Raw genomic sequence first — 23,545 nt, 5'->3', positions numbered from 1 at the left:
TTAAAATGGCCAGCCCTTGTTTTTGTGGAGCCCTGATGCCAACATTCTATCCCATCCTATATTTCTTAGCAGTGTGGCCATGACTTAGTAGAGCAAACCAAGAGTTTCTAGGTATTGGGGACTCTAGCATTTTTTCTAAAAACCAAAACCAATAAGTCTCTTAAATGCAAACAACACACAAGGTATCAATATTTAAATAGCTTTCAAACAGGTCTGATATTTGGCATGACATCCTGAAATGAAATGTAGAAAGGCTGAGATCTTTTTTTTTTTCTTTTGGAAATAATGGATAGTTTCTCCTAACAGTAAAACCACAGGCAACAGATGAAGTTGGAGCCACACACAGCTGTGAAATGAAAATCAATTGCCATGTGGGGTTTTGAGAGAGGCCCTAAAAGTAACTAGTTAGACTTTGAGACCATGCTGTTCAAAGTCACTGGAGTGGGACGAAAGTAAACAAAGTGAATAGAAAAGAAATTGCTGGCTCCTTGAGTTGGATTTCATACGTCAGTAAACATTAGGTGTGCAGAGTTCTATGGTCTGGCACAGAAACTGGAATGATACGAATCTTTCCATCTTGAGTTTGACTCAGACTTAATCCACTGACCTAAAGTGCTGCTTTAGGAACTTATTGATTTAGTACATGTTGGCATGTGTAGGAAAGCCATTTTTAAAATCAGAATTGAGTTAGCTAATTTATAAAGCATATTTTAAAACAATTCTTTTCTTGTTGAACATTAATCTAATCCATAGCACCCATATTTTGTAAAAATCTGTCACATTTTCATAATTTAAAGCAACAGCAAGCTTCATCACCAGAGTTAGGTTGTTACACTACTTAAACACAACTGTAGGCCAAGCCACACCTCTGCTTGGCCAGCCCTAATCCCAGGCATTACCATCCAAAGCAGGAAAAACTCCTCCTTTACACGAATATTGTAGGTGGTTTGCTCCATCCTGCAACAACTGAACATTTTCTTCTTGAGTTACCATAGAGTTATTTAAGACATCTTCTTGTTGGAATTGCAAAGCTTCTTTATGTTCAAATAAGACCAGGCTAATTTTCAAATGACTGTAGACAGATGACGATAGAGTGTCTCACATAAGAAAATTGATGACGTCTTACATTTCCTAAGATATATGTTTGTCTTTTTGACATTTTAGGGATTTTTTTTTTGTTGGTGGTGGTGGTAGGGAGAGGGATACCTTTGTGGTGGCTACTAGAACAAATGCATGAAGGTTTTGATCATGCTTCACTGACAATTGGCAGGACCAGAGGCCATTTCCAATATTTTGCCTGTCCTTAATTCTTTGTTATGAAACCTGTCGGAGAAGAAGTGGAAATTTAAAATACTATGAGATAACTTCATTTAAGGCCGCCTGTGCTGACCTCTACATGACTTTTGAGTGACATTCTCTACTTTTGTGAAGGGTTACCAGGCATATCGTCAGGATCAAACACAGGGGGAGGTGAAATCAGAAGCCCACTATTCATTCATTTAATTCTGGTACAGTAGAGCAAATTCAGGGTGACTCAAGGGACACAATGTCTTGTAAAACATATGTACTTAATATAAGGGTCATAAAACTTATTAAATTAAAAGCTAGGTTAAAAATAGGAAGAAAATTTATGCTGCCGTCTAAAGCAGCCATAATTTCCTCTTGGCCTTTCCCTTTCTGAGTGATGTGGATCTGGTCAGGAGTGTGTGTGGGGGGAGGGGGTGTCAATGTACAAAATCTTCTTTTTGCAGCAACTGACGCAGCTCTCGTTCAGCCACACGGTGCAGATGAACAGGCAAATGACACAGCCACACCGAACATGGCAAGACGATAAACTGGGGGCCTGGCGGTGCACTTGCCTCAAGAGGTCAAGGACATAGCTGGGATTGTTCCGGAGTTCAGACATTAGAAGTAGCTCGTGTGAAGGAAGAATAAAGGATGGGGAAATTGGGACAAACTAAAGAAACATCTTTACAACGTTTACCTGGCTGTTGAGAAGCCGGCCATATGGTGGTGTGAGGCCTGAAGTGTAGACAGTTCATGGCTGTTCAGTGACTGGACTGCAGTGCTTCCCCTAGCAAGGCACAAAGCATGAATTCAAAGTCAGGGAAGTCCAAAGTCAAGTTGAGCCTCCCATTTTGTGCCTTACTCTGCTGCCCATGGGCCATGCTGATGTAGACAACAATGATGAGCGACTCCAAGGGTTTAGGAGCAAGCTGGACTCTAGTTTTTAAGCACTTGAATTTTTTTCCCCTCAATTCATTCAGCTAAAATAATTTGAGTCCATTCTAATATTTACTTTCAACACGGTTGCGATTTTCCTAGATGTTGATCCTTGGTATAGTGCGTTAGGAATTTGAAAACCAACTAAGTGCACATTTTTTTGTATCCTGTACTCACACGGGGATTTGTTTGGAGTGCTATCTACACACAAGTCTTAACTGAGACTGCCAAGAAGGGGTCTGTGGTAGTTATTGATCTGTTTGCTCCTAGCCACATGGTTGTCCTCTCTTTGCTCTTCAGTATCGCAGAGTGCTTAATCCTTCAAGGGGTTGTACTGTTTGCCTTCGACCAGGTTCCTGCAGCTGAGACACTGACTGACGGGAAAGAAGGAGGAGGAGGAAGAGAAGGAGAAAGAAGAGTAGGAGGAGGGGGAAGAGGGGGGACAAGGAGAGGAAGGGGAGAGGGGGGAGGAGGCTGGCACATCAAACTCTTACCGTCCAACCTACATGGGGATGGGTCTTACAATGACAACATTCCACTGGGGTTCCAGACCTGCCATATGCTCTCTGGCTTCCCAGGGGTTCATGGCAGGTCTGCACACTCCTGGTATACTCACAGCCCCTGTCTGGACCTTCATTTCTTCCTCCCCACCTTTACCTCAGGATCCCTGTTTTAAATTCCTCTGCTGCAGCACCTGCTGTTTGGGATGGGCTTATCTAGAGGAGCTGTGGATGTTAGGAAAAGGAGGCCTGGAGAGTGGGGGCACCTCAGACCTCAGACCGAAATCCTTTGATGTCCCAAATCTTGAAGGTGGACAGCCACAGGGAGCAGGAGCGCCCTGCACTTGAGGGCTTGCCTCTGGTGTCTCTCTTGATAGCTGGGCTGAGCCCAGACAATTCTGCCACTGATGCTGTTGCCAGTCGAGATGAGGGAAAGGAGAGAATAATTTGTGCTTCCAGCTCTCGAGCCCTTGGGCATCCCTCACCCAGCAGGCTCACACTGGCCTCAGCCATGTTCGTCAGGCCTTTGGTAGGGACTGGGAGATGGTGGGAATGAAACGCTCTCGTTTTGTCAAGTCTCGCCCTAGCCAGGTTTATGGAACTTAAGTGCATTGTTGCTTATGTAGTTATAGATGAAATATTAGGAAAGGGGACTAATTACACACAACGCACTAAGCCCAATTAAAGCAGCCCGTCCCGGATGCAGGCGCATTCTCTTCCACTAATAGGGAATGCTTTTTTGAACAGAGAATAAAATTGTTAAATTGGATATGCTCGTAGAGATTATAAATCTACTATTAGCATATAAAATGAGGATCAACCTTATTTAATCACCTTGTGCCAGATCATCAGAAGCCATGTTGCACTCTTGTGATATTGTGATTACATCCTGCAAAATAAAAACAAAAAACTAACTGATAATAAGCATAGCTCACCGCATGTTATTTTCATCTGCTAAGTCAAATGTTGAAGAAACTCAAGGATTCTCCTAATTGTTTAACAAAATACTAAAAATGCTTTAACCTATTCATTGCAGTATTATGGCCTGCCAGTGATTGGAAAGGTGCACTGCCCATGCTAAGGCAAATTAGCCTACTTCAAAATAAATAAAATATACAATATATTCCAACTAGCACCACAAGTGACCTTTTGAAAATGTAAATTAAGTGATTGAAAATACCAAGGGTTTGTTCAAGATGAAAATGCTTGGGTTTGAGACATAGTGCCACCATGACCTCTAGTATTAATTAGCAGACTATGAATCTGGGTTATTTGTCTCTTAATCTGGGTCATAGGAAACTCCATTGAAAATATATCTGTTGATTTTGCAATAAATATGCAGATTTTGGCTGAGCAATTTATAAAGTTTAGCAACAATAAAGGGGGTAAGGCTAGCCAAATTCAAACAACACCCTAGAAATATATAACATCACACTCACAAAAACCAATGAAGCAAAGTTGAAGCCTTTGACATGCTCCTAATTTGAAGCATTTATTTTTCAAAAACATCACCTTTTTGAGAGAACCGTTCCCCTTACTTTGCCTAATCGTGAGGATAACCAGCTGAGCCAAACTGAAAACTCAGAGTATGAAAAAGATTACAAACAAGCAGAAATAAGATGTGAAGGGAGAAGCATCCTGCAGAACGTCAGGAGCCTATGTGAGCTGAGTACAGGCTTGAATACAAGACACCAGAGCACAGAGGCCTGTCTGGGAAATTGATATTTGATGTATCAAATGCTAGATACAAAATGTGACTTGGTGACATCATGTGCTTCAACAATCCAGTTCAAAGAAAGCAAGCCGATTTATGTGCAGTATGTGCAGGAGAAAGCACAGGAAACTCAGGGCTCGAACTCCTCATTCATGTTAGTACTATGTGCTATTTAGGCTCTTATTAAGGTTCCTTGGATTTGAAAGTGTGTGTGTGTGTGTGTGTGTGTGTGTGTGTGTGTGTGTGTGTGTGTTATGACTTTCTTATTCTATAGAAAGTATGACCTGAGTACTATAATAATAATTTACTTTTTAAATGTTTGACATTTGTTTTGTTTTTAACCATGCATCTGTATGTAGGTATAAGCCCAAGAGTGCAGGTGCCTATGGAGGCCAGAAGTGTTGGGTCCCCGGGAACTGGAGTTACAGGCTGTTGTAAGCTGCCTAATGTGGGTACTGGGAGCTGGGCTCAGGCCCTCTGCAGGAGGAGTAAACCATGCTCCTGACTTCTGAGCCATTTCTTCAGCCCTGAGAACCACTATTTTTGTTTTTATTGATCAAGCCAGTGACTAAGAGTTCAGCTTTTGTTCCTTATTGTCTTTAAACTTAATGAAAAGGTATTCTTGCCTTTCAAGAGTCATTTTTTTTTACCATTTACTTAAAGTGCTGGGCAAATTAAAGAAAAGCCTACTCTTTTGAATGTTAGACAAATTTGTGGATTTGTCATGACAGTATCACTTTAAATAGAATGATTCTCTCCAGATCTAGTTTGCATAGCAATTAAGGGTTGCCTCAGAGTTGGTAAGTTGTGGGTAAATGGTCAGGTCAGATAAGACAGTATCATTTTGGCTTTAGAAAAACATAGACAGTGTTTAGAAGGGGGAGAAAGACTTTTATTAAAATGATCCAAAGGGACACAAAGACAAAAGCTGACTTTTTAGATGTAGAGATGGGATCAGGCCTCCAGCACCCCCCCCCCCTTTTTTTTTTTTGCAATTCGTTTCTTCCTCCATGCCCGGTGATAGAATTCTTCCACAAGAGACAGACAACTTTGTCAAATTGTAAGTGAAAAATATCTCAAGCTCTCCATGGAAATATATTCCTTGATAGCCCACACATTATTTCTGCTAAGTTATAGTAGCTCTCATTTCCCGTAACTATCCGAGAGAACTTAATTCAGCTCACACCACATCACTTTACAATTGTATAGCTCTCTTAATCAACCTTTGTATCAGCCACAAATGTGCAGTATGACCTAATTTGAAAATGTCTCAAAGTGCTGACTCAAACTGTTAGTGAATAAAGTCTAGTCATTACCATCATGACACTAATGGGATGCGGAATAAAATTGAGTGGCATCAGCTGAACATTAGTTTGCAAAAATATTAGTGATTGAATCCATGTTCTGTTCATATTTTATTTCAACTTACATATATATATATACACAGAGTTATTTATTATTTTTTTGAGTTATTTATTTTGAGCCTTTGAACAACAACAAAGAAATTAAGTACAGAGAAAGGAAGCTGCATTTTAGGACTGAAAAAAATCCAGTCAATTAAAGATAGATTGTATGTTTGAATATATCTCATGGACCCTCTCCATCTTTAGAAGGATAGTGTGTTGGTGAATTCTTATGAGAATATGTATACACATATAAGCAATAACATATGAAAATTATCATCATGCCTAATGGTGTCAGATTGCAGGATTTTTAAACAACTATAATACTAATTCTTTGTATTGCTAAAAGCAAAACAAAACAAAACAAAAACTTCCAACTTCATGTTTTGGAAAATGTATTTGAGATTTCTTTCTTTTCTGGACTATTTCTGACATTCTTACCTTTTTTTTTTTTTTGTTGGACACAGAAATACTCGTGTCCAGCTCTGCTCATTAATTGTGATGAACAACACAGAAAGTGTTTAACCTCACCGCTACTGAACAAATGCGATGGAACTCAGTGTAAATGACCTGTTTGGGTGTGTGGGTTCAGCTGTTGAAGAGTAGAACTCACACGTGCTAATGCAACACTTACACACTGTCCTTCAAACTCTCCCCTTCAACTTAGTAACTGAAAACAAACGAAATGGAATTATTTCAAATCAGAGACATGATCTCAGTGGTCCATCAGCATTGTTTTCTTGTGGTCTGCTTTAACAAACCAAGCATGCAAAACACACAAGGGCTAATGTGGTCTTATCGAGGACAAGGAATTTTGGCTATGAAAACCTACCTAGGTTGTGTTATGTCATTAAGGGTCACTGCCACACAAGTTCAGTAGTACATGTGGATGAGTTAAAATGCTAACAAATGTATGCATCTGATTTTAGAAAAACAATTAAAATATTACAGCAAGAAGTATACAAATTTTCTACTTTGTGATAACCTTACTATGTTAGTCTTTTTATAGTACATGATGTATAGTTTTAACAGTTCTTATGACCTTTTTTTTATTCATATTAAGACAATTTATACGTCATAAAAAGTTTCAAAGCCGGCTTGCTAAAGCCAGTCTTCAGAACATGCTCATTTAGTCATGTGAGCGCAGACATCTTTTTATCTACCTTAAAGATGAGGGTCACCCTTTGTAGCAAACACCATACTTCTTTCTTCAGGTGTGTGTGGAGGAAGGTATGTGGGTGTGATGGCTGCAAATGGATTGCCAGCCTTTTAACAGTTCATCAGTGTTAAAGGATGGGAGTGGAGCAGCGCCCTTCTGAGAAAAACCTCTCCTGTAGATTTTGCTTTGTCCGTGCCAGAACAAATCGTGTGCTAAGTTGGAATAATTTTGAAATATAAGACACCTCCATGACGGTCCTTGTAGGGCCAAGGAGCCCACAACCCTCTTTCCAAGACAACAGAGAATGCCCCTTGGCCTACTAATTGATGATTTACTGTGCTTTCCCCCGGGGGCCACAACCGATGATCTGTAAGCGTGTTGAATTTTGAGGCAAATACTAAATATAATCAATATATAAAAATTTTAAAAAGAGAGGAAAACATGCAATGAAAATTTATGACCTTAACATTCTTTTGGGTCAAGCAATTTATCAAGTTCTCTCACTCTCTGGTTTCAATTACAGAGCCGTTGTGGAAGGAAGTTATTTAGCGGGTTCATTTGCCTCAGTGGGGAATGCAGGACTTTGGCCCAACGCTTCACCTTCAGCACAGTCCATTTGAGCCTGAGAACAAATACCAATCATCACTCTTTGGGCAAAAAGAATCTGCATGGGCGTGGCCTGTTGGAATGGAGTTTCTGTCCAGGGAAACGGTTGTCAGCAATGGCTGTGGTAGAGTAACGATAAATCCCATTTTATTGCTGAAAAATTCCAGCTTCTCTCCATGCCTGACAGCTCTCCACAGTCCCATACCCATTTGGGCAATTTCTGCACCATGTCCATCTGGTTCTCATTACCTTTCAACCTGCCTATGTCTGATCTAGAAAAAGTGTAGGTCAGAAATGGGAGGGGATGTGACCGAAGTGATGGGCAAAACAGAAAGCTGGAGCTGGGCTGTGGGGTCCCGCTGGAGGTGAGAGAGCAACAGGGGTGAGCGGCTGCCAGCTGAGGCTGTGGCAGCCTAGAAGGGCCAAGGAGCTGTGGATGTGAGAGAATGGCGATCACAGAGCGACCTCAGGCGCAGGCTTTCAGAGACACCTGTTTCAGGTTGTAGGCGAGAGAGGGAGAACACCGTGGGTATTGAAGGGTGCCAGCCAGAGGACAGCAGAGCCTTCCGGCTGTTCTAGAAGACTTGGAAAACCACATACAACGTTATCAGGCTTACTACAGATAGGGGCCAAATCCTGCTGGAGGTTCTGTTTCGATTAAGGAAAAAAAAAAAAAAAAAAAAAAAAAAAAAGCACCGTGTTTTGAAGGAGGAGCTCGTTGTTTATGTTCACTTTTCCTAAGAAGATGAATATTGAAACATTACCGTGCCCTAATCACTCCATTTTGGACATTTTATTCATGGCCTAGCAGGGTTGCAAAAAGTCCTGTTCCTAAGTCTGCATGTGATACTCCTTGGAACTGCAGGGTGTTTACAGCTTCTAAAAACTGCTCTTCTTCTCTGATGGTGAAACCCTTTTAATTACTTAGATCTAAAATTATCCACAGCAATTATTTAGGTCACCATAGGATACCTCTTTGGGACAAAATAGGAAATGTATACAGTAAGTGTCTAATAAAGATATAAACAATAAATAATAACTATTAGCTGGAATTAGACCAGGATGAAATGGTATAACTATACATCTAAAGTTTGTGTTGTCATTATTTGTTTGAATGCTATCATAATGCTATATATGCTACTACTAAGAAAGATTGTGGCAGTGCAATGAAGCATAAATAAAGAAGATCTGCGAACTTTTTGTAAAAAACAGGATCAGATAAATGGGTTTGAAGGAAGGAATTGTTTGACCATCTGATATGAACTCAAATTCTGCATGTGGATGTCCTAAGACCAGGGACAACTATGTAGTCTTTGCTTAAGTCTAGACATGGTCTTGTCACCATTCCCAGGTGGGACGATCTGTGATAGCCAGGTTTAGAAGGAGCAGCTGTCACAGTGTCCCTTTCCTCAGAATTCACCTTTGCGAACCATCACTGCTCTGAACACTTGCTTTATTTTATTGGTTTGACTCTAATAATCAAATGTTGCTAATTTCTGATTGCTAATCTGAGACCCTTAGACAAGAAATACTGGCACCGTTATTTGGGATTAATTCTAAATGTTCAAGACAAGACCATTCGGAGGGGGTTCTAGGAAACACACCTGAAATTGTGAATGGGCAATTTTGCGCCAGCGTTTAACTGGAGAAAGTAACTGTTTATAACATTTTAAAAACAACTTGGCAGGGCTGGAGTAAACTACAAATGACCAGAAATGAAAGTGCTATTTGAAAACGTCCTATTTAAAGTGCCTTTTTCAGTCTACACATGCAGTGCTAATGCACACGTGAAAATCGTGGACACAGTTCAAGGCATAAGCCTTTAAAGTCTGCCATTTCCTAATTTGGAACAAATATCAGGTTCTTGGCTAAGAAGGATTTCCATTAAACTCTGCTTTTCTGAGATGTACACATATTAAAATATGATCATTTAAATTGTAAAGGATGTGTGATTCTTTTAAGAAAATCATAGGGAATTAATGGTGCGGTGCGGTGCAGGGTGGGGGTGGGGTGGGGTGGGGTGGGGTAGGGAGGGTGACAACTTGACACTCAATGGCTAGGTGCTCACCCCTGTATGCATGGGCTTCAGTGTGCTGTACAAGAAAGGGGTCCTAAAGGGACCGATGACTCACACAGCTGGTAGGGGACTTGAGACATGGGATAGAAGGTGTTGAGGAGGCTACTGTGATACTTACCAAATTAATCATTAGCATTTACCTTTTGCCTCTGTAAACCTGTAAGGCCTACCAAAAGACTGAGCCAGTTTAGGCTAGCTATTTTGGCATTGGAAGGGTTAATGGCATTATTGCTTCAAAAGAGCCTATTGGCTCCCCCTCAAGGATGCCCTGCAGTTGTTGTTACAGTCATCAGATGAAGCTGGTCTTCTCAGCTAGCCTTTAGATTTGTCTGTTAACAGTAAAAATGCTGTAATAAATCGGTAACATATGTTGCCAGGCAGGAAAAAGTGATACAAATAGAGCCTGGGAGACCCAAGCCAAGTACAATGTGAAAAAATTCAAATTTCAATCTATGCCCTGGCTAATTACCATTTGAAAAGTAATTTGAAAGTGTTGTTACTTGCTTATACTCTTCCTAATTTTTCTTTTTTTCTCTTCAGATTGCTTTCTTACCCAAATTATCTCCGTGATTGCCTGCCTTGCGGCTTTGGGGTAAGTCCTAGTTTTCCACAACCTTAAGGAAAAAAAAAATGCAGACCATAAAAGACGCCAGAAAGACTTATGGGTCCTGATGTGTGGGTTTTGTGAACTATACATGGGTGTGTTGGGGAGTGAACGATGAAATAAAGAGAAGGGGTTAAAGTATGTGACAGTGTGCATATGCAAATGAGGTCCCCCCCAGGAAAGCCACCCTGTAATGAAAATGACAAAGCTTGGAACACACAATCAATTATTTTCACTAAGCATTTAAAATACAGAAAACAAAATCTGCTTTGGGAATTGACTGAATATTTTATTTAGCTTTTTTATTGAGACATCCTTTGAAAAATGGCACAATGCAAATAGTTTTACAAAGCAACAATATGATCAATCTCTAAACCAGAATATAAATCTGAGCTTTCATTAACTGCTGCTAGCCAGTTTAAATTGTGGTCTTGTCCATAATGTCTATCTATCTATGTATGTCCAAGTTATATTAAAAACCTTTAAATGGCTTTGTAATATCAGCTATATCTAGCTATTATAATAATTAATGGTACTGTTTTATAAATCAATACATGTATTCTTGATAAATTCATATCCAGTTAATGGTGTAATTTAAATAAAAAATTAATGTAATAAAAGACATACAGAAACAGGCAGGAAATCTTTAAAGGTTAAGAGCCAAATTTGTCTAAATTCATTCATAACCTGTTTTGGAAAAGTTTATATTTAAGGCCAGCTGAGTTTTACCTTGTCTCTGGAGAATGAATCTTCCCATTTATAGGGTGGGATCTAGAATTGAATTTGTAACATATTTTCTTTTTTAGCCATTAAGTTTTAAACACATAGTTAGGATATGACAAGTGTCTTCCTGCTATTTTTCTGTATTGTGATTGTTAAATATTCTTCAGAAAAATAGAGCAAAACAAACTGTAAGCCTTACCCGGTTATTTATTTTTAATACACAAAATGAATGTAAATGTCTTTTAAAAATATAAATGAACTGTCTGGAAAGCCCCAGGGTTATACACACATTTTATTTATGGGGAGGAAGGACTGATCAATTTGGTGAATTTCAATTTGTATGAGTCCAGAATTTTCTCTGCTTTCACCCCAGAATGAACATCCCAAGGATTTTAGAAAGAAGTAAAACAATTCCTGGGAGAGTCTGAAATGCATTTCTACACTGCCCATGAGTAAAGAAACATCCCAGATTAGAAGAACGCACTATTGCTTTAATTTTAAAAAAATACACAAATACAGCATCAGATCTGAATAAAACTTCCTCCGGTGTACAGAGTAAGCACTCTACATAGCTTTCGGAATCACGCGGTCCAGTCTGCCCTGCCATCCTTCCCCTCGTGGAGCAGAAACCATCCTGTAATCCGCTGAGTGTTTTCTGACATTTTTTTTCTTCTTCTTCTTCACGTTTCTCATCTTTATTTCCGAGGAGCAAAAGGGACATGTGCAGTAGCCTTTGACACTGATGGGTGTTTGAGAATGGGAGGGGGTGGGGGAGGACCTGCAGCCGGTCATTGCATCGACACCGCTACACGAGCAATTGGTATTTGCTGAAAGTTTACATTTCCAACGAAGCTAAATTGTAAGGAATTCTTCTTAAGAAAGCTGCCGCATGACATGGCAGAGAGGAGACTGTACGCCAGTGACTGTGCACTCGGGTCCAAGCATTTAAAATGCATTGTGTTTTTTCAAGGGAACCTGCAGCAAAATCACTCCTAAGAGGCTTAATTTAGGTTTTATAGGAGGAGCATAAAAAAGACCAGGTTATAGCAACATGCTGAAATATGGGGTACATTTTAAATATCTTCATTTAAAAATGTATGTTTATTTTCCCTCCTGGGATCGCTAATGGTATGTCTCGACAGAAAGCAAGGGCATGTGACATTCTTAAAAAATTATCTCTTGGAAGGATCACATTCCAAGACAGGTTTGGGCATTTTTATTATTACAGATAACCTCTTAATTACATCTCTCCTTCCACTTGTTAATCAGGGACAGTCAACACCGTTAACCACAGAGTTGTTGCCTTTAGATGACTACATTATTATTAAAGAACAGAAACACATTTTATTCCTGTCATTGAATCATTACGTATATGATTAGCACCGCTTGAAAGCTCTCTGCTTGCTTTAAGTACATACCACCTAAGAAAATGTCGGGCTGTCTCCAAGTGTCCTTATGTCAAGCTGTGCAGCCCCAATAACGCTTTTAGGAACAGATCACTTTCCCTCTGTCTCCCCAAGCCCCACACAGCTCCTATTCAGATCAATTTGAGATTTCTTCTGCAGCCGCCAGTGCTGAGAGCAAGGTGGAAGTGGAGTAAATAAAATCACCGTTGCTTTATCAACCCTCCTAGGTAGTTTTTCTGCCAGCCAGCCAGCGCTGTTAAGACCCATAAAGTTATGCAATCGCCACTTCCTCCAAGGTTCTCTAATCAGATAATGGCTGATGTTAGGAGAGAAGGGCCCAAGGCGGTGTGGCTGGCACTTAACACTGCGGTTGGTCATTACTAGTCTGGTAGAGACCAATAAACAACTGATTACTATCCTATAAGAAGCCAATAGTCTACATCCATCCCACTTCCTTTCCCCCCTTTTCCTCTGGACTTCTTTTTGCAGCAAGTATTTGTCAAAAAGATCAGTGAAAAATAGCCTCCCAGGCACCGTAAAAACAGGGATTTTGCTAGCTGAAACAATACCTTTTTGGGAAAGGTGAGAATGATTCTGGTTTTGCAAGAACAAAGCTTACAGTGTGCTTGTTTCAGCCGTGGACACTCCCAGACCTCACCCCTCCCCGCTCTGCTCTCCTCCAACCCCTTCCTCTCTGCATGGCAGGCTCACCCGCTGCAACCAAGAGGGTTTAAAATGCAAATATTTATATTTGAGCTCAGGCAATAACAGGGCTATTCTGCTTCCTCCGTAAGTCTGTGATAATTGATGCTTCATATCTGGGACTATGTTTCATTTATCTCTTTACACACGAAGATAGTATATAAATACAAAGTAATTTATAGAAAGGAACTGGCCATTTGAGATAATAATCCTAAATTTGACTATTTGACGATAATATTTCAAAGCTGCAAGAGTCAAGGATGCAAAATTCTAAACTTTTAAAGAAAACTTGACTGCAACTGGAAAATTATTACTTTTTTTTTTTTTAAATAAAAAGCTTACTGGATTTGAATGCTGCACAGATCAAGACTAAGGACATAAGTAATTCAAGAGAAAAATGTCGAGTTTTACATATTACACATGTTTCAAACCAATGCATTCAGCCACATATTTAGAATTCTTGTTATAATTTTGACTTTATATTTGAATTTAATTTCTTACTAGCCATTGCAAACTACAAAACAGCAAGTCTTATAATGCCAGTGACTGTCCTGCTCTGGCATCCCGCTTCCAGAACGAACAGAGGTATATCCATAAGCCCTGGACCTTGATTTCACAACCTCATACAAAGGCAGGCAATTCTTGAGCCAAACAAACAAAGGGGGTGTGAGTGATTTCATTTATTTTGATAATCCTCTGCCTGCTCAGGGCCACTTTGCTGTCTTTGTCAACGTGAATGACAACAATTTGGCCAACTCTCTCTGAGCTGCACTCAACAGTGACAGGCAAATTATCAGAGGCCCTGCACTTCTTATTATCAGAGGAGAAGCCATCAGGGGGACGCACAGAGGATGCCTGTCCCTTGTCACTATTTGTCAGTGGGACAAGGGCCACTGCTATGGGTAGCTGACAGGTAATTTCAACAATAACAATTACTCCTATTACTGGCGTCATAAACAATTCGTCCAAGGCATGACAATAGCAAAGCTCTATAATTCAATGCCATATAAATAAATGCCAGCAGGTAACAAGTAATTTAGCTCCAATCAAGCTTTCACCCCGGCATTAATATTGTTATTGCAAGAAAATGGAAAATTGAAAAAATTCAATATGTTAATGAATTAAGAATGGTTCAAGGGCTACACACCAGAAGTTGAAAAGGGAAGCCCAAATTATTATGGTGTCATATTTGGTGGCAACCTGGGGCCAAACGGCAGTATAATGACTTTAAGACTAGACGGGGAGCCTGGGGTGCCAGCTGAGATTTGGGCCTGAGAAAATGGGATGTGTGGCACGGTCTCTGAAAGTCAAATGTGTCTCTCTCTAGCTTCTTCAGGGTAGAAGCAGAAATATGAGGATGCAGATATAACATAGCATTTGCTGGATTTTTTTTTAACCTGAAATATTTCATATGAGCTGGAATAAGAAGGGAAATTTCCATCTATTTAAGGAAATATCAGCAGCACCTGCTTGCTTTGCGTTGAGTGACATAATGAAACTACTTTAATAAGGCTTGAAATTTTATCATCCAGGGTGGAGGTGAAGCAGCTACCTTCACTTTCTAGCTGAGCACCCTTCGGAGGGGACAGGGAGTGTAGTTCAGCCTTTATATATGAAACTTCCTGATCAAACCAATTTGCAGTTTTCGTATTCGTCCAGCAAGAAAGTGCACCCTCACAGCGACAGCAGCGAAGGGACTGGAAAGTCTCTAATTAGGAGAGCTGCCGAGCAATTAAGGCACGTCAGATTTCACTTCAAGTGCCACTCCAGTTTTTCCTCTAAAAATGAATGGACTTTTCTCCCCTTTTGGTGCGTGTATCCCCTTAAGGCGATGTTGATTCAAATCTGCTCAAGATGCAGTGTTGCACAGCTAAGCATCTTCTTGATTACAACCCGCCACACTCCTAACTGCGTTCATTCTCACTGCCACGGATACTTTGTCAACAGTCAAATTACACCACGCTGGTAACAATGCATAATGCTCATTCTCCTCCCAGGCCGTCAGGAGGGGGCTCAGGAACATGGCATGTTTTCATCTTCCCTGTTTCAAAAGGAAGCTGGTGTGATCACCCCCACCCCCCATTCCCTGCCCCAAGTCAGGCGTTCCTTCCCAAAATTTAATTAGGTAATTTAAAAAAAAAAATTGTAACAGAAGGATGATGTGAAAATTCCTCATGGCAGAGGACACAGACCAGGAACCAGTAGATCTGCAGCCAAAGTTGTGCTGAACACTTTGTTCAGAGATGTTTTCAAGGGCGCTACTCTTGGTTAAATACCAGCTTTTTTCCCTCTTCACTTATGGACTGTAAACACTGGAAGCCTTTCTTGAGCAGACAGTATTTATATTGTGCGAGAAGTTTGTTTAATGGCCACATTTGCCAGAATTCTCAAAACAGCTCAGAACACAGAAGACAAATGACTTTTTTGGGTGTGTGTGTAGGGGGCGTGGGATTGCATATTGCGGATAAACGTTGACGAATTTTAACTGTTATTTATCCTACTCGTTTGCTGCAGATTGGTGTGTCCCAGTCATCCGCTCACTTGAGAGACATTTCTCACTGAAAAATGAAAGACATGCGGATATTAGAACAGGATTGCTAAACTCAGCCTTTTAAAAGTGCAGCCAGACATTTTCTAATTAAAAAAGGTCAGCTGCTACAGAACAAAACCAAGGAAATGAAACAAACTGTTAATGTATCCCTTCATAGTGTCTTTAGAGTGCCAGCATTTACCTGGTTTGACACTCTAGACTTCTGGGTACAGAAGTATACTTTTGATTGTGTGTTCTGAAAAATTTTATGTGTTTAGCTAAAAGAATATAAGTCTGTAGGCTATATACTTCATTTTCAATATTCAGGTCAAATCCCACTCTTCAAACCATACACACACACACACACACACACACACACACACACACACACACCCTAGTCAAATCCCACTCTTCAAACCACACACATACACACACACACACACACACACACACACCCTAAACTGAGTTCAGCATTTCGTGTGGCTTGCTGATAAATAAAGGCATTTTGATAAAATCAAACTCTGAGTCTTTTAAAAAATAAAAACCTAGTGCAATCTCATACTAAAACATTGCCAGAGGATTGTAAAGGGAAATTTAAGGAGAGAAAACTTGATTATATAATGCAATCCAGCAGTAATCAATTTTCCCTTCAATATCTTGCTTTTGTTTTCAAAATGCTAAATAAACAATACATAATGCACCCCCCACCAGCCAAACTATGGAGGCTCTGTGCTCAAATAACAGGAAACATATTCAATTTTCCTAACAGAAGACAGTTCATTAAGCTGTGCCACATCAAATAAAACTTTAATTTCTCCAGCATCAGAGACGCAGGGAAAGCAATTGAAGAAGATGAGCCATATGGTACTTCTATCAGCAAACACATATTGCTCATTCCCCCAAAGTTTTCTAATTCTGCTCCCCAGACCTGTGTAATAGAGATAATGTGCTTGGAGAGCAGCAACCATGAGCTATCTAGTGTACACTTCTAATACTGTATTTAATGGGAAATAATGAATCATAAAAGCCTAGAGAAGATGGCTTTTGCTAACCTAAATCTCAGCTGTAATTTCGTTGTTCTGTGCCTAAGATGCTGTTTGCCCTTTCAAATAACAGCAGTTGAACATAATTACGCTGCTTCAAACCTGAGCTTGAGAAAACAACCCTAATATAACAAGTTTCTATTAACTCCTGAAATTCTGAATTTAATGACGCACTGACACAGGCATTGGGTTAACGGAGCACGTGTCCTTTTCAAACCCAAACACGCATTTTTCTTCCTCCTTCCCTCTGGTCAGACGGTTTAATGCTCCCTTCTCTAGCCCCGGCTTGGTTCTACCCCACCCCCACCCAGTGCAGCAGGAGTGGCATGGGAAAAAATGAGGTTTCTTTTGTTATTAGCAAATTTGACATTTGCCTGACAAAATGCACACAAGATGGGAACCACTCAGTTACTCAGAAGAAATGCCTCCACTCTGATTGCAGCTACCCAGATGAGATAATTCAGGCAAAGGGAGCTTTAGGACGCCCATCCACGCTGGCTACAGAAGGCCAAGAGGGTTATCAGGGAGAGAACCAAAAACCGTGGTGCCTTTGGTGACTGTCATGGCAGACGTGTGGCAAGCAGTGTTTCCTTTCTCACTTTAGCTGCCTCTGACTCGTCACCGAAACAACACACACACACACAGGCTCAAATGCAGCGATTTACAGGAACCACAAGCCCAGCCTTTTCCTAGTGAGATCTTGGGACCCGAGCTTTGTTCATCTTTCGAGAAAACTGTTGTTCAACTCCCCCAATAGGTTGATGATTTCCCCTCTTCCGTTTTTAAAGCTCATCAAATCAATATTTTACAAACACGATGCTAATTTAAAACACCATCAAATAACACTGTGGATACATATTGAAAACATATTTTAGTGGTTTTGTTTGCTTTGGAATCATATGAACCAAGGACGATTAAATTAAGAAGAGACTTTTAAAAGTTAGAGATTGCCTTTTTAAAGCTTATTAAAATCAGCACGTTCCGTGGCTGCCTCTGAAGCTTTGCACACTTGATTGCCGTCATTAAAACTAGTTGTTGGGGTACTGCTCCAAGCCCACTCATACTATTATTAACTTGAAATCTCTCTCCCTTGAAACAGGGGGAAAAATTAGAAAAAGAATCATTGTGACTAGCGGGGGGGGGAAAAAAAAAGGTCGCCAAACCGTGTCTTTGCTCAGGAAGACAGTGGCATTAAACCACAAAGAGACCAACAGGTAATAGAACTACAGCAACATCTGAAACACGGTCAGGAAAAAAAAAATGTCAACAACAAAGAAGCAGTCCATTGATTCTATCTCATGAATGCCTTAAAACAAATGTTTAAGCAGTTTTTGTGGACCGGTGCAGCAGCGAGGCCTGCATGCTCCACTGGCCTGCGATGACAATGGACTATTGCAATGTAAAACACGCTGGAGGATAAAAAGGTGCTTTTTGTTACCATTTTATCAAAGCTGTTCATCTTCGAGCTGCAGGCAGCACTTTGCTGGAATTGCAGATATTTCTCTGTCCAGGCGTCTCTGTTTGTGCATCTCATTTGCATATATTTATCTCCAGCTGAGGGTGCTTCTGCTCATTAAGGCCTCCCTTCAGATTATTTTGTAAGCCAGCTGCTAAGAGGGATTTCACCTGTGGTGACTGAGAAAAGAGGGGCGAGAAACCAAATTCTTCATGAAAAAGGAAATCTTCTGAGCCTCTTCCCCTATAAATGGGCAACATTTGTGTTAAACAGCCTCTTGTCGTGATAGATGCCTCCAGGGGTCAGGGGTTAAAGTTGATTTGAAGGTCAGCCGTAAAACAACAGATAAACCAGACGCCAAACTGGTTCCTTAGCTGTCGGTGAGAGCTGTGGTACAACCAGGTCCTGAACCTTTTTCAACCTCTAATAAAACAGGGGATGAATCTGAAGTGGATCAAGAAGGCCCCGGAGGAAGCCGTGCAGAAAAACACAAATAATATCAATATCAGGCAGCCCCGGGAACAATGGGGCATTTCTCTCCGCTGATGCCTGCTGCTATTGTTTCAAGGGCTGGGGAATTAATTCCACTTATTTATTTAAGGCGTGTCAACTCGCTGCCTAAACCTGTTTCAGTGTCAAGATGAATAAAACTTTTATGGCTCATAAAATAGAGCCATTCATCTCAATGTTCTTTGTGGTGCGTGGATTTTCTTTCTTTCTTTCTTTTTTTTTTTTTCCTGGCACATTGAGCTAGGCCTCTGTTCAGAAATGGATACCTCGGAACCCACTGTTGGTAAGATCCATACCATATTAGAGACAAAAATTGCCTCACTGGCAAACGAATTTCAACAGAAAGGAACCACAACAGCGTCTGTCTCCGCTGCCATGCACAGGCCCCCAAACTGTCCTCGACACCCTGCTTGGCGTCACATTGTTTACAGTGCAAGGTTTCATTATCTCAGAGGAAGTTCAGAAAAATGATCGGAATAAAAAAACAAAAACAAACAAACTAGTGTGCTAGAGGATCAGGTGTCTCGTTTGGATTTTGAAGAGCGGCTCACTGGCCGTTGGCTGCTTCGCCCTTTTTTGCCCTCATTGTACCCATGCATTTCTTAACTCTGCTGTTCTAAATTTTGTGTCTGATTCTCAGCACAAATGAAAAATAAAATGCATCCTCAGGACTTTTGCATTCTAAGTTTTTGAAGTTCAGTTGCAGAACTATGTTTCATTTCGATTCCCTGACCACTGATTTTCATAGGGGAATGCTGATGAGCAAGCTCACATCTACAAAGCATCACTGGGCAAACACATGTGTTTCTCATGCAGCTATTGGAAAGGAGCCCAAGTCACATGATCTGCAATATATTTTATTTAAAATGAAAAGCTGGAGTCAAACAACATCATTATAACAGCGAGTTCTGATATCTTTAATAGGAACATGATTGCCTCAAGAGGAGTTAAAGAAAGCCATTTGGTGATGCTTCATGAAGTTTTCAACTACACCCCTGATGGATGGTACCCTTTGCTGAGTTGCAGTGAAGGCTGGGCTGCGGAGGATGACATCAACTTCCTCTGTACCCATTTTAATGGAAAGTGTTTGAGTTCCACATGTGGGCTGACCTCGCTTTGCATATGGATTTTTAAATGAACACCGTTGTCTTACAATTTTTGATTTATTCAGTTTGGTGAAAAAGGTTTCCCTCATGAATTCAAGTTTTCCTAGCAAAGAAATTTGCTTGAGAATAGCTTCACACACAAGTTGCCCTTTCACAGATGGCCTGTATACAAAGATACAGGTCAGAGGAAGGAGGGGGCGTCCAGTTTCGGGATAGAAGGAGATGCTCAAAATTCCACTGCTCTTTGCTGCCAGTTGCATACACCTCTCAGATTTCCCCTGCTTCTCGAAGGGGTGGTCCACCTCGAGGAAGCAGCCCTGTGTGAAAATTCAGTTGCTTTCAAGTGGGCCAAGAGAGCTAGAGAAAAATATCTCATAGCAACACACCCTCATTTAAGCACGAAGCCAAAGATTTCTTTTCCCCTCTCCCCAATTACAGTGTTCTAAAGGAAAACAGAAAACCCACAACTAGCCTTATTTCACAGAAGGAGAGCTCCACATGTGGTTGGGGAAATTTTCTGACTTATTAAATGTTGTTTATAACCTCATTTCTGTAGACCCTCCGCCTTCCCAAAGCAGTTTATAGCTCCCTCAGTAACTGACTTATCAATTTTCTTCTGACCTGCTTTAAATTTAACCCCACCCCTACCCCAAACTCAGAACCTTCAAGGATCCAGGATGAAGCCAAACTGTAGTTTATTCTCTGGCTCAGCACCGAAACCCCCGTTTTCCTTCTAATCTAATCGCTAATTCTCAAGCTTGGCCAAATAGTTAAAAATGTTAAGTGCCAGCAGAACCTCCCCGCCCCCTCATAGTTGTCTCTGTTTATGGTATGAGTCCCAGTTCCCTCCTGTTCTCCCGCAGCCCGGGGTCTTCAGGTCAGAACACTGTAAATACACACAGCCTGGCTGGATCCATAAATCTGAGTAAAGGGCAGGCGTATATATTCAGATAAACGTGGGCATGCACAGAGACATGGTGTTGGGGGTGGGGTTCTGCAGCCATGTTCAGAGAAAATTAAACTGATCCAGAATTCTTAGGGAGAAAAAGAATTACATCGGAAACATTTCTTTTTTTCTAGTGGAAGAGTTTGGAGCTGCTTCCTCTTCATTTATTTTAATTTTCCCCACCTTGATTATATTCCCATCCTTACCACATATATTATCTCAGGCAATCAAAGTAAATGATAAATTTTATTTAGTTATTTCCATTGTCTTTTTTTCTTAACTGCATTTGCTTATGTTTTGATACTTGTGTGTGATATGACTTGGGATCTTTTTGCCAGTTCTTTACTATAATTTTTCAATCCCAAGGTCTTTGACTAACCTTGTTGTTACTCTTCATATTGAATCCCAAAGAAAATATGTTGGAGGGAGGAAGGGATGACAGAGCGATAAATAGATGGTTACAAATTGTTCTGTCTCAAGGCTTCTACTTCATTATGGGGCCCAAGTCTTTTCTGCTTTATTTTTAGATCTTAAAATCTCCTGGGACCCCTGAAAAACCATCCTTTTCAGGGCACGTGCCCCCGTCCCTCTTCCTTATGGTATGAAGCAAAATTGGAGCTTATTAAGAAGTTTTATATAGATTTAAGGATGGTCATTAAGACAGAGAAAGAGAGAGAGAGGTGAAAAAATAAAACAGTGGTATACAACCTAGAGTGGGGGCAGACAGAGAAAGACAGAAAAGGATGCACACACACAAGTGCTGTGTGTGTGTGTGTGTGTGTGAGAGAGAGAGAGAGAGAGAGAGAGAGAGAGAGAGAGAGAGAGAGAGAGAGAGAGAGAGAGAGAGAGGAGAGAGAGAGAGAATGTTGTTTTTGTCTGTACCGGGCATTGAACTCAGGGACACTCAGGTACCTGGGCTTGCTAGGAGAGTGGTCTATGCCTCCAGCCCTCCAGCCATTTGGGAACATTCTTCTACTCTGCTTCTATTCTTTAGATGAAATGGACCACGCCACAGCTTTGCTTTGGGCATATAGGAGCTAGGAGAGTGTGATGTTTGACTTTGTTTTGAAGTTGGCATTATTTAATTGTATATACTTAAATGCTTTATCTGGTGTGCTGGAGAGATAGCTCAGTGGTTAAGAGCACTAGCTACAGTTCCAGAGGACCCAGGTTCAGTTCCCTGCACCCACATGGCAGTTTACAACTGTCTACAACTTCAGTTATGGGAGATCTGACACCCCCACACAGACATAAATGCAAACAAAACACTAATGCACATAAAATAGAAGATAAATAATTATTAAAAAGTACTTTCTCTGATTTCTCTAGGATTTTTCTTTCTGATAACCTATTGTTTTTTTTGTTTCAGGATAATTTATGTCCCTCAAAAGTAGCTTCTTTGCTGGGATTGAAAACACAGTAAATATTTCATGTAGCTAATAGATGTCATTGGGGAATGGCTGAGAGTAATTGGACCAGGGGCTCCAATTTCTGTCCACAGTATTCTCAATGGTAACAAATCCCTTACATGATGATAAAGATAATAATAATTATTATTGTTTATTGGGCACTTACTTTTGGAAAGTGATGCATTAACTGCTTCAGATAGTTATAAATGCTCACCTTTACAAGTGGCAAAGGAAGGGTCATTGCTTCCCTTGCCGATGAAAACCTCTGATTTGAAAAGGAGGACAGCAGGCCAGAACATACATTGCAGCTGAGCCCTGAGGCTTGGGTCTACCAGACAGCCTTCTTCTGAGCTGCCTCTGATGGCCTTGGATTCTGCAGCTTCCAGACGGTCTTGGGTACAATGATGTTTGCTTACTGTGTTGGCTGGTGGTGATTGTCAGCTTGAGAGAATCTAGATTCACCTTGGAGACTGGTCTCTGAGGGATTTCTTTGTTTACATTCACTGATGTGGGAAGAAGCTCCATCTTAATTATCAGTGGACCCATTCTTTGGGCAGGAGACCCTGGCTGTATAAAATGGAGAAGAGCTGAGAATCATGACCACATTAATTGTTGTATTCTTCTGACTATGGGTGTGATGCAGCCAACTGCTTCAAGCTTCTGTTGCTTTGGCTTCTCTGCCATGATAGACTGTACCTTGTGCTGTGAGCCAGACAAAACTCTTCCTCCCTAAAGTTGCTCTGGCTGAGCTATTGTGGAATATTCGTTTAAGATGTGTTACATTTGTTTATGCCACGGAACATCTGCTTAATGATGCAAAGATGTATTGCATTCTTTTATGTTGCATTTGTTTAATTATGTAACTCTGTGTTACTGTGCCTGTCTAAATCACTTGATTGGTCTAATAAAGAGCTGAACAGCCAATAGCTAGTCAGGAAAAAGAACATGTGGGGCTGGTAGGCAAAGAGAATAAATAGGAGGAGAAATCTAGGGGAGAGAGGAGTGGGAAAAGAAGAAAGAGAGGAGGATGCCTGGGGCCAGTCACCCAGCCACACACACTCTAGCCATGGAGTAAGAAGGAAAGAATATATAATAAAGAATAGTTTATATAAAGAATACATTCTGTATATAGAATAAGAAAGGTAAAAAGCCCGGAGGCAAAACATGATTAAAGAGAATTGAGATAATTTAAGTTAGAAAGGCTGACTAGAAATAAGCCAAGCTAAGGGTGGGCATTCATATGTAAGAATAAGTCTTTGTGTATTCATTTGGGAGCTGGGTGTGGCCCCCCCAAGAGTAAAGAAAATACCAACTACACAAAGCAACATAGAAAGAAGCAATGACACTTAGCAATAATAGTTCACATCCAGGTTGGCTTTCTCAGTCCATGCCTCACCTGAGTTTCAATATTGCAGTTTTGCCAGCTGC

The 23,545-nt window shown here is 40.6% G+C and overlaps 1 long non-coding RNA gene across 1 annotated transcript; it reads left to right on the top strand.

Annotated features, from left to right (window-relative positions):
- The first annotated feature begins 9,966 nt into the window (after nucleotides 1–9,966).
- On the top strand, nucleotides 9,967–12,351 carry LOC143267570 (uncharacterized). The gene is made up of 2 exons (XR_013042820.1): nucleotides 9,967–10,274; nucleotides 11,383–12,351. It is a non-coding gene; the product is annotated as an uncharacterized LOC143267570 (long non-coding RNA).
- The last annotated feature ends 11,194 nt before the right edge of the window (nucleotides 12,352–23,545 follow it).

This window comes from Peromyscus maniculatus, chromosome 10, assembly GCF_049852395.1.
Source record: "Peromyscus maniculatus bairdii isolate BWxNUB_F1_BW_parent chromosome 10, HU_Pman_BW_mat_3.1, whole genome shotgun sequence".
In the NCBI taxonomy this organism is placed as follows: domain Eukaryota; kingdom Metazoa; phylum Chordata; class Mammalia; order Rodentia; family Cricetidae; genus Peromyscus; species Peromyscus maniculatus.
The sequence above is the reverse complement of the archived record's forward strand: the minus strand, read 5'-3'. Positions and strand labels throughout refer to the sequence as shown.